Raw genomic sequence first — 8,853 nt, 5'->3', positions numbered from 1 at the left:
GAGAAGAAGGCAGACAGACTAGGGAACGTGGGACTCAAGCAACAACACAGTGATGACTTTCCTGGGTTTTCCTTTTGCCTCATACATGGCATACTTGGAGCTGAAAAGGCCAGCAACCCAGAAATGTCAGTGGGCACAGAGCAAGAAACACCACCAAATGAGAAAAGCCTGCTCTCTCCAGCCAAAGGACCAAGAAAGGGACATCCTGGCTAGACATAAAATGCTTAGACAATAACCACTCAGCTCCAGCCAAAAATCACAAAAACAAAACAAAACATAACAAAAACTGGTCTCACCTCCACCCATACCAGCGAAGGCTTAGTGGAGACTCTAGATGTCTTTTGAGACAGGGTCTTGCTCTGTCGCCCAGGCTGGAATGCAATGGCATGATCTCAGCTCACTGCAGCCTCGACCTTCCTGGGCTCAGGTGATCCTCCCACCTCAGCCTCCTGAATAGCTGGGAATACAGTCTTACACCACTATACCTGGCTAATTTTTTTTTTTTTTTTTTTTTTTTGTAGAGATGGGGTTTTGCTATGTTGGCCAGGCTGGTCTCAAACTCCTGGGCTCAAGCAATCCTCCCACCTCAGCCTACTAAAGTGTTGGGATTACAGGTGTGAGCCACTGCGCCCAGTCCAGGACTCTAGATTTCTGCCCTCGTCAGTCTATAACAAGTCACCTTAACTTTCCCACTAGCCAAAATTGAGACTCTCCTGCTGCCGTGTCAGTGTAGACCACATGGGAAGCCTGGACATGTACCTGACCTGGTAGTAATGAAGTGTCCCTCTCCCTACCTTCTGGGGTGGTGTCAGAGGTGAAGAGTCAAGTCTTTCACTATTGCCCAGTAGTAATGAAGCCACCTCCACAGTGGTATCAGTGGAGAACATGAGGATGCTGGAACTTCCATCCCTGCCCAATAGTAATGAGTGGGCAGCCTCCTGCAAGATATAAACAGAGGCCAAGTGGAGAATGTGGACTTCTATCTCCACCTAACTGTAACTAGGTGGTGTTCCCCTACCCCTGCTGGAGCAGTAATCAGAGAAAGCCAGCTAAAACAGGAGGCTTAAACAAACTCCAAAGTCTCATAACATAATATGAAAATATCCAGGTTTGCAAAAAGCACTCATCCCAAGAATCAGAAAAATCTCATACTGAATGAAAAAACGGCAATCAATAGATTTCAACACTGAGATGACAGAGATGTTGGAATTATCTGACAAAGATTTTAAAGTGGCCATCATAAAATGCTTCAAGGACCAACTGCGAACATGCTTGAAACAAGTAAAAAATAAAACATAGAAAGTCTCAGCAAAGAAACAGAAGGTATAAAGAGATCCAGTGGGAATTTTCGAACTGAAAAACACAATAACTGAAATAAAAACCTCAGTGGGTGGGCTGAATAGTAGAATCGGGGAACAGGAAAGAGTCAGTGAACTGGAAGAGAGAGCAATAGAAATTGCCCAATTTGAACAACAGAGAGAAAATACACTGAAAAATACAGGACCTGTAGGACTGTAACAAAAGATTTAGTATTTGTGCCATCAGAGTCCCTGAAAGAGAGAAGAAGGAAGACAAGGCTAAAAAAAAGTACTCAAAGAAATAATGGCTGAGGCCAGGCACAGTGGTTCATGCCTATAATCCCAGCACTTTGGGAGGCCGAGGCGGGCGATCACCTGAGGCCAGGATTCAAGACCAGCCTGGCCAACATGGTGAAACCCTGTCTCTACTAAAATTATAAAAATTAGCCGGGCTTGGTGGCACACGCCTGTAATTTCAGCTACCCAGAGGCTGAGGTGGGAGAATCCCTTGAACCCGGAGGCCGAGTTTGCAATGAGCCGAGATCACGCCACTGCACTCCAGCCTGGGCAACAGAGCGAGACTCCATCTAAAAAGAAAAGAAAAGAGGCCGGGCGCGGTGGTTCACGCCTGTAATCCCAGCACTTTGGGAGGCCGAGGCGGGTGGATCATGAGGTCAGGAGATCGAGACCATCTTGTCTAACACGGTGAAACCCCGTCTCTACTGAAAATGCAAAAAATAAAATAAAATAAAATAAAAAATTAGCCGGGCGTGATGGCGGGCGCCTGTAGTCCCAGCTACTCAGGAGGCTGAGGCGAGAGAATGGCGTGAACCTGGGAGGCGGAGCTTGCAGTGAGCCGAGATCGCGCCACTGCACTCCAGCCTGAGAGACAGAGCGAGACTCTGTCTCAAAAAAAATAAATTAGCAAAAAATAAAAATAAAAAGAAGAAAGAAAAGAAAAGAAAAAAATAATGCTTTTCCACCTATCTTGGTATCCCTTAACACAAAATTAACCATCACAGTAGACTCTAGAGCAAAGAAAACTACCAGAGACAGAGAGGGACGGTATATAATAGTAAAAGTGTCAATCTATCAAGAAGATACAGAAATCCTTAATACAGGGCCGGGCATGGTGGCTCACGCCTGTAATCCCAGCACTTTGGGAGGGCGAGGCAGGCAGATCACAAGATCAGGATTTCGAGACTGGCCTGGCCAATATGGTGAAACCCCATCTCTACAAAAAATACAAAAATTAGCCAGGTGTGGTGGCGCACCCCTGTAGTCCCCGCTACTCGGGAGGTTGAGGCAGAAGAATCGCTTCAACCCGGGAAGCGGAGATTGCAGTGAGCCGAGATCGCACCACTGCACTCCAACCTAGGCGACAGAGCGAGATTCCATATCAAAAAAAAAAAAAAGAAGAAGAAGAAGGAAAGAAAAGAAATCCTTAATACACATGCACCAAGCAAGAGAACTACAAAATATGCAAAACAAAAACTGATAGAAGTGAAAGGAGAAATGGACAAATCCACATTTATAGTTGGAGACAGCAACACCTCTCTCCAGCTATTGATAGTACAACTAGATATAAAATCAGAAAAGATGCAGAACTTAACCACAGCATCAGCCAACAGGATCTAACTGATATTTTTAGAACACTCTACCTCAGAACAGCAGAACATACCGTGTTTTCTTTTTTTTCTTTTTTGAGACAGAGTCTTGCTCTGTCGCCCATGCTGGAGTGCAGTGGCACAATCTTGGCTCACTGCAACCTCCGCCTCCTGGGTCCAAGCAAGCGCATCTGGCTAATTTTTGTATTTTTAGTAGAGATGGGGTTTCACCGTACTGTCCAGGCTGGTCTCAAACTCCTGGCCTCAAGTGATCCACCCGCCTCAGCCTCCCAAAGTGCTGGGATTACAGGCGTGAGCCACCACGCCGGGCCCACACCTTGTTTTCAAGTGCCCATGAACATATACCAAGATAGACCATGTCCTGGCCATAAAACAAACTTCAACAAGTTTAAAATAATTGAAATCTTACAGAGTGTTTTTTCTGGCTACAATGGAATCAAACTAGAAATCAGTAACACAAAGAGAACAGGAAATTATCCAAATACTTAGAAATTAAACAGTACGCTTCTGAATGATCCATGGATAAAGAGAACGTTTCAAGGGAATTTTTTAAAAGATACATTGAACTGAATGACAGCGAAAGTAAAACATATCAAAATTTGTAGAATACACCTAAAGCAGCACTAATATGGACATTTATTTCACATTAGAAAAGAGGAAAAGTCTTAAATCTGTCATCTGAACTCTATATCATCTAAACTTGATAGACTGACACCTTAAAGACCTAGAAAAAAACAGCAAAATAAATTCAAAACCAGCAGAAGTAAGGGAATAATAAAGATAAGAGCAGAAATCAATGAAATCTAAAATGAGAGAGAGAGAAAGAGAGAGAGAGGGAGAGAGAGAGAATTAGTGGAACAAAGATTTGGTTTTTTTGAACAGATCAATAAAATTGACAAACCTCTAGCAAGACTGACAGAGTAAAAAATGTCAGAGAAGACACAAATACCTACATCAGAAGTGAAATAAGGAATATTGCTATAAAACCTGAAGACATCAATAATAATAATAATAAGGTAATGTTTATTATTATTGTAAAGTTGACAACTTAGATGAAATAACTACTTCCCCCAAAGACACAAACTGTTACAATTCATTTAACATGAAATAGTTCATTTGAGTAGTCTTGTAACAATTAAGGAAATTAGATTTTAAATTTTAAAACTCCCAAAAAAGAAATATCTTTGGGAAGCCAAGGCAGCAGGTTCACTCGAGCCTAGGAGTTTGAGATCAGCCTGGGCAACATCGCGAGAGCCCCCATCTCATTTTATTTAAAAAAATTATTATCGTCATAATTTTAAAACTCCAGACTCAGATGTTTTTGTTGAAGAATTATACCAAACATTTAAAAAATTAATACTAATTCTATAAAATTGTTTTCAGAAAATAGGAGTGAATTCTGTTCAATTCATTCTATAAAATCAGTACCCTGATACTAAAACCAGATAAAGGTAGCACAAAAAGAAAGACAAGAAAACTGGCCAGGTGCAGCGCAGTGGCTCACACCTGTAATCCCAGCATTTTGGGAGGCCGAGGTGGGCGGATCACCTGAGGTCAGGAGTTCAAGACCAGCCTGGCTAACATGGTGAAACCCTGTCTCTACTAAAAATACAAAAATTAGCCGGGTGTGGTGGCAGGCACCTGTAATCCCAGCTACTTAGGAGGCTGAGGCAGGAGAATTGCTCGAACCCGGGAGGTGGAGGTTGCAGTGAGCAGAGATGGTGCCATTGCACTCCAGCCTGGGCAAGAGAGCAAGACTCTGTCTCAAGGAAAAAAACTAACAAACAAACAAAAAAACAGGCTAAAGATGAAAAATCATATATTAGTATAGAAAAGCATTTGACTAAATTAAACATTCATCAATGGTAAAAAGCTCTCAGAAAATAAGAGAGGAGAACTTCCACAATTTGATAAAGAGCACCTACAAAAAACCTACAGCTAACGTTGGTCCTTAATGATGAAAAATTGAATGCTCTCCCCAAAGATCAGCAACAGGGCAAGGATGTCAGCTCATACTACAACATAGTGCTGAACATTCTTTAGCCAATGCGATAAACCACTAACAAATAGGTAGAAAAAGAGGAAAAAAACCTTTTCTACATGCAGATGACATGATTATCTATGTAGAAAATCTCAAAGAATCTACCAAAAAAAAAGACAAAAACCTCCTAGAACTAATATGTTCAGCAAGGTTGCAAAATATAATTATACAAAAATTATTTCCATATACTAGCAATGAACTCATTCATGGGCAGCAAAATTAAAAATGCAATACCATTTAAAATCACCAAAAATAAGTAAATAAAATAATTAGGTGGAAAGCTAACAAAATGTGTATAGGACCTGTATGCTGAAAACTCCATAATGCTGATGAAAGACATTAGAAATAAATAAATAAATGGAGAGACATACTGTGTTCTTGAATTGGAAGACTCAGCATAGTAAAAATGTCAATGCTCCCCAATTGATATACAGGTTTAATGTAATTTCTATCAGAATCCCAGCAAGATATTCTGTAGATATAGATAACATTATTCTAAAATTTACATAGAAAGATAGAGAATATTACCAGGACAGCTGAAACAATTTTGAAAAAGAGTAAGTTGGGGCTGGGCGCATTGGCTCATGCCTGTAATCCCAACACTTGGGAGGCCAAGCTGGTAGGATCACTTAAGGCCAGGAGATTGAGACCAACCTGGGCAACACAGTAAGAACTCCATCTCTACACAATAATTTAAAAAATTACTTGGGCATGGTGGTCTCAGCTACTCAGGAGGTTGAGGGTGGAAGATTCCTTGAGCCCAGGCGCTCAAGGCTGCAGTGAGCTATGATCATGCCACTGCACACCAGCTTGGGGGACAGAGTGAAACCTTGTGGCAAACAAACCAATAACTTGGGAGGAATTAATAACAATCTACCTCAGAGGTCCCCAATCCCTGGGCCACAGACCGGTACTGGTTGTGGTCTGTTAGGAACCTGGCTGCACAGCAGGAGGTGAGCAGCTATGAATGAAGCTTCATCTGTATTTACAGCCACTCCTCATTGCTCACATTACCACCTGAGCTCCGCCTCCTGTCAGACCAGCAGCAGCATTAGATTCTCATAGGAACAAAACCCTATTGTGAACTGTGCATGCGAGGGATCTAAGTCATATGCTCTTTATGAGAATCTAATGCCTGATGATCTGTCACTGTCTCCCATCACCCCCAGATGGGACTGTCTAATTGCAGGAAAACAAGCTCAGGGCTCCCGCTGATTCTACTTTATGGTGAGTTGTGTAATTATTTAATTATATATTACAATGTTATCATAATAGAAATAAAGTGCACAATAATAAATGTATTGTGCTTGAATCATCCTGAAAACACTCCCACAATACATCCATGGAAAAATTGTCTTCTATGAAACTGTCTGTGGTGCCCAAAAGTTGGGGACCACTGGTCTACCTGATTTTACGACTTTTTTTTTTGAGACAGAGTTCCACTCTTTTTGCCCAGGCTGGAGTGCAATGGCGCGATCTTGGCTCACTGCAACCTCTGCCTCCCAGGTTCAAGCGACTCTCCTGCCTCAGCCTCCCGAGCACACGCCACCACACACAGCTAATTTTGTATTTTTAGTAGAGACGGGGTTTCACCATGTTGGCCAGGCTGGTCTTGAACTCCTGACCTCCAGTAATCCACCTGCCTTGGCCTCCCAAAGTACTGGGATTATAGGCATGAGCCACTGCTCCCGGCCTTAAGACTTACTATATAGGCATAGTAATCAAGACTGTTATTAACAGAGAGATAGACATGCAGATCAGTGAAATAGAACAGAGAATCCAGAAATATGTCCAACTGATTTTTACGAAGTTGCAAAAGCAATTCAATGAGAGTCTTTTCACCAAATAGAGCTAGAACAATCAGACATCCACAGGCAAAAAAAAAAAAAAAAAAAAAAAATGAAATCAAACCTAAACCAAAAAAAGACATCAAAACCTCTATCAAATCTCACACTTCCTATAAAATTCAACTCAAAATGGATCACAGACTTAAATGTAAAATAAAATTATGGAACTTTCAGAATAAAACACAGGAGAAAATTCAGAGTTTTTAGATTAGGCAACAAAAGTGTGATCCATAAAAGGAAAAATGGATAATTCAGACTTTATCGAAATTTAAAACTTTTGTTTTGTGAAAGACTCTGTTAAGTGGATGAAAAGACAAGCCAAAGACTGGGAGAAAATATTTGCAAACCACATATTCAACAAAGGACTAGTAGGTAGAATACACAACTCTTGAAATTCAACAGTAAAAAAGCAAATCTTCACATGGGGTGCAGTGGCTCATGCCTGTAATCCCAGCACCTTGGGAGGCCGAGGCAGGTGAATTGCTTGAGCTCAGGAGTTTGTGACCAGCCTGGGCAGCATGGTGAAACCCTGTCTCTACAAAAAAATCCAAAAAATTAGCTAGGCGTGGTGGTGCACGCCTGTAGACCCAGCTACTGAGGAGGCTGAGCAGGGAGGATCACTTAAGCCCCGAGGCAGAGGTTGCAGTGAGCTGAGATCACACCACTGCACTCCAGCCTCAGTAACAAAAAAAGATGGCTTTTTATTGTGAAAATTCATTTGTGTTGTTGTTGTTGGCCAAAGCTCCCCTAGAGGTTTCTGGTGTTGAAAAACAGTTTGCTATGATGAATCAAGTGCTGGGAGCTTTAGGGGCTGTGGTTTGAAGCAAAGCAGGTGAGGTCAAGTTTGAAAGACGCATAGGGAGGTCAGGAGGTTGAGGCCCAGGCTAGCTTGGCCATGGGCTTGGGGCTGGTTAGCTCAGGCTGATCACAGACACCACAGTGACCATCAGGGAAATTTTCAGACATCCAGAGGCAGCCTCCTTTGAAGCTCCCTGGGCAAGGCTGAGGCCCAGTTGTCTCCGGGGCAGAGGCATGCATTCCATGGGTGGGTGTTGGGATCCTTGGTCCCTCACTGCTTTAGGCCTATTCCTCTGAGACACCTGGACAGTAGCTGGATGTGGAGGTATTTTCATTTCTCAGGATTTTGGCTGTTCAGGTGGCCTATTGTTTTGTTTTGTGTATATGATCTAAAGCAGTGGTTCTCACACATTCGTGTGCATCAGAATCACCTAGCCTGTTAAAACACACATTTCTGCTGGAAATCCCCAGAAATTCTGATTTCATAGGTCTGAGTAGGGCAGGGAATTTGCATTTCTAACAAGTTTCAAGGTGATGGGAAGCTTCTGGTCCAGGGACTACACTTTTAGAAGCCCTGGTGTAAAAAGGTACAGATGTGAAAACCAGAGGGGGAACAGCTCCTCCCCAGAGGAGGCACTGGGCAACTTCTCTTGTCCCTGCCTGGCACAGCTGAGGCCTGTGATTGGGGATTCCAACAGATCAGTGAGTCAACCACTGCACAGGCCCGAAGGGCAGAGGTGAGGGGGTTGGGGGCTGGGTGGGGGCAGCAATGAAGGGGAATGAAGTTTGGGCTTGAGGGCAAAGTCTCAGGGGGACCTAGAACTGGATGTTTTGAGGGTGGAGAGGAGACCAGGGAAGACAGAGGTGCTGGTGCGGCTACTTGAGGAGGGGTAGCAGAGGGGGTCACTGTGGGGCTGGGAGATCTGGGCTGTGAGGGCCCAGAGAGTCATGATGGGGTTAGGGCAGCAATGGGTGTGTATGTGATTCCTGAAGAAGTGAAGGAATTGAGATATGGGGGCTGGGAGCTGATGTGGAGTATGGGTGTGTAATGGATTCCTGAAGAAGTGAAGGGGTTGAGATGTGGGGGCTGGGAGCTGATGTGGAGTTCAGCTTTCAGGGGCCGAGAGGCGATGTGGGCTTTGGGGCCCAGGGAGGGGCGGTGGGAATGAGCCGGGGGTACCGGGGGCGACCTGAAGCGGGTGCGGGGGTGCCAGGGCGCCAGGGCGCCAGGGCAGAATCGC

This window comes from Pan paniscus, chromosome 18 (genome assembly GCF_029289425.2).
Source record: "Pan paniscus chromosome 18, NHGRI_mPanPan1-v2.0_pri, whole genome shotgun sequence".
Lineage (NCBI taxonomy): Eukaryota > Metazoa > Chordata > Mammalia > Primates > Hominidae > Pan > Pan paniscus.
The sequence above is the reverse complement of the archived record's forward strand: the minus strand, read 5'-3'. Positions refer to the sequence as shown.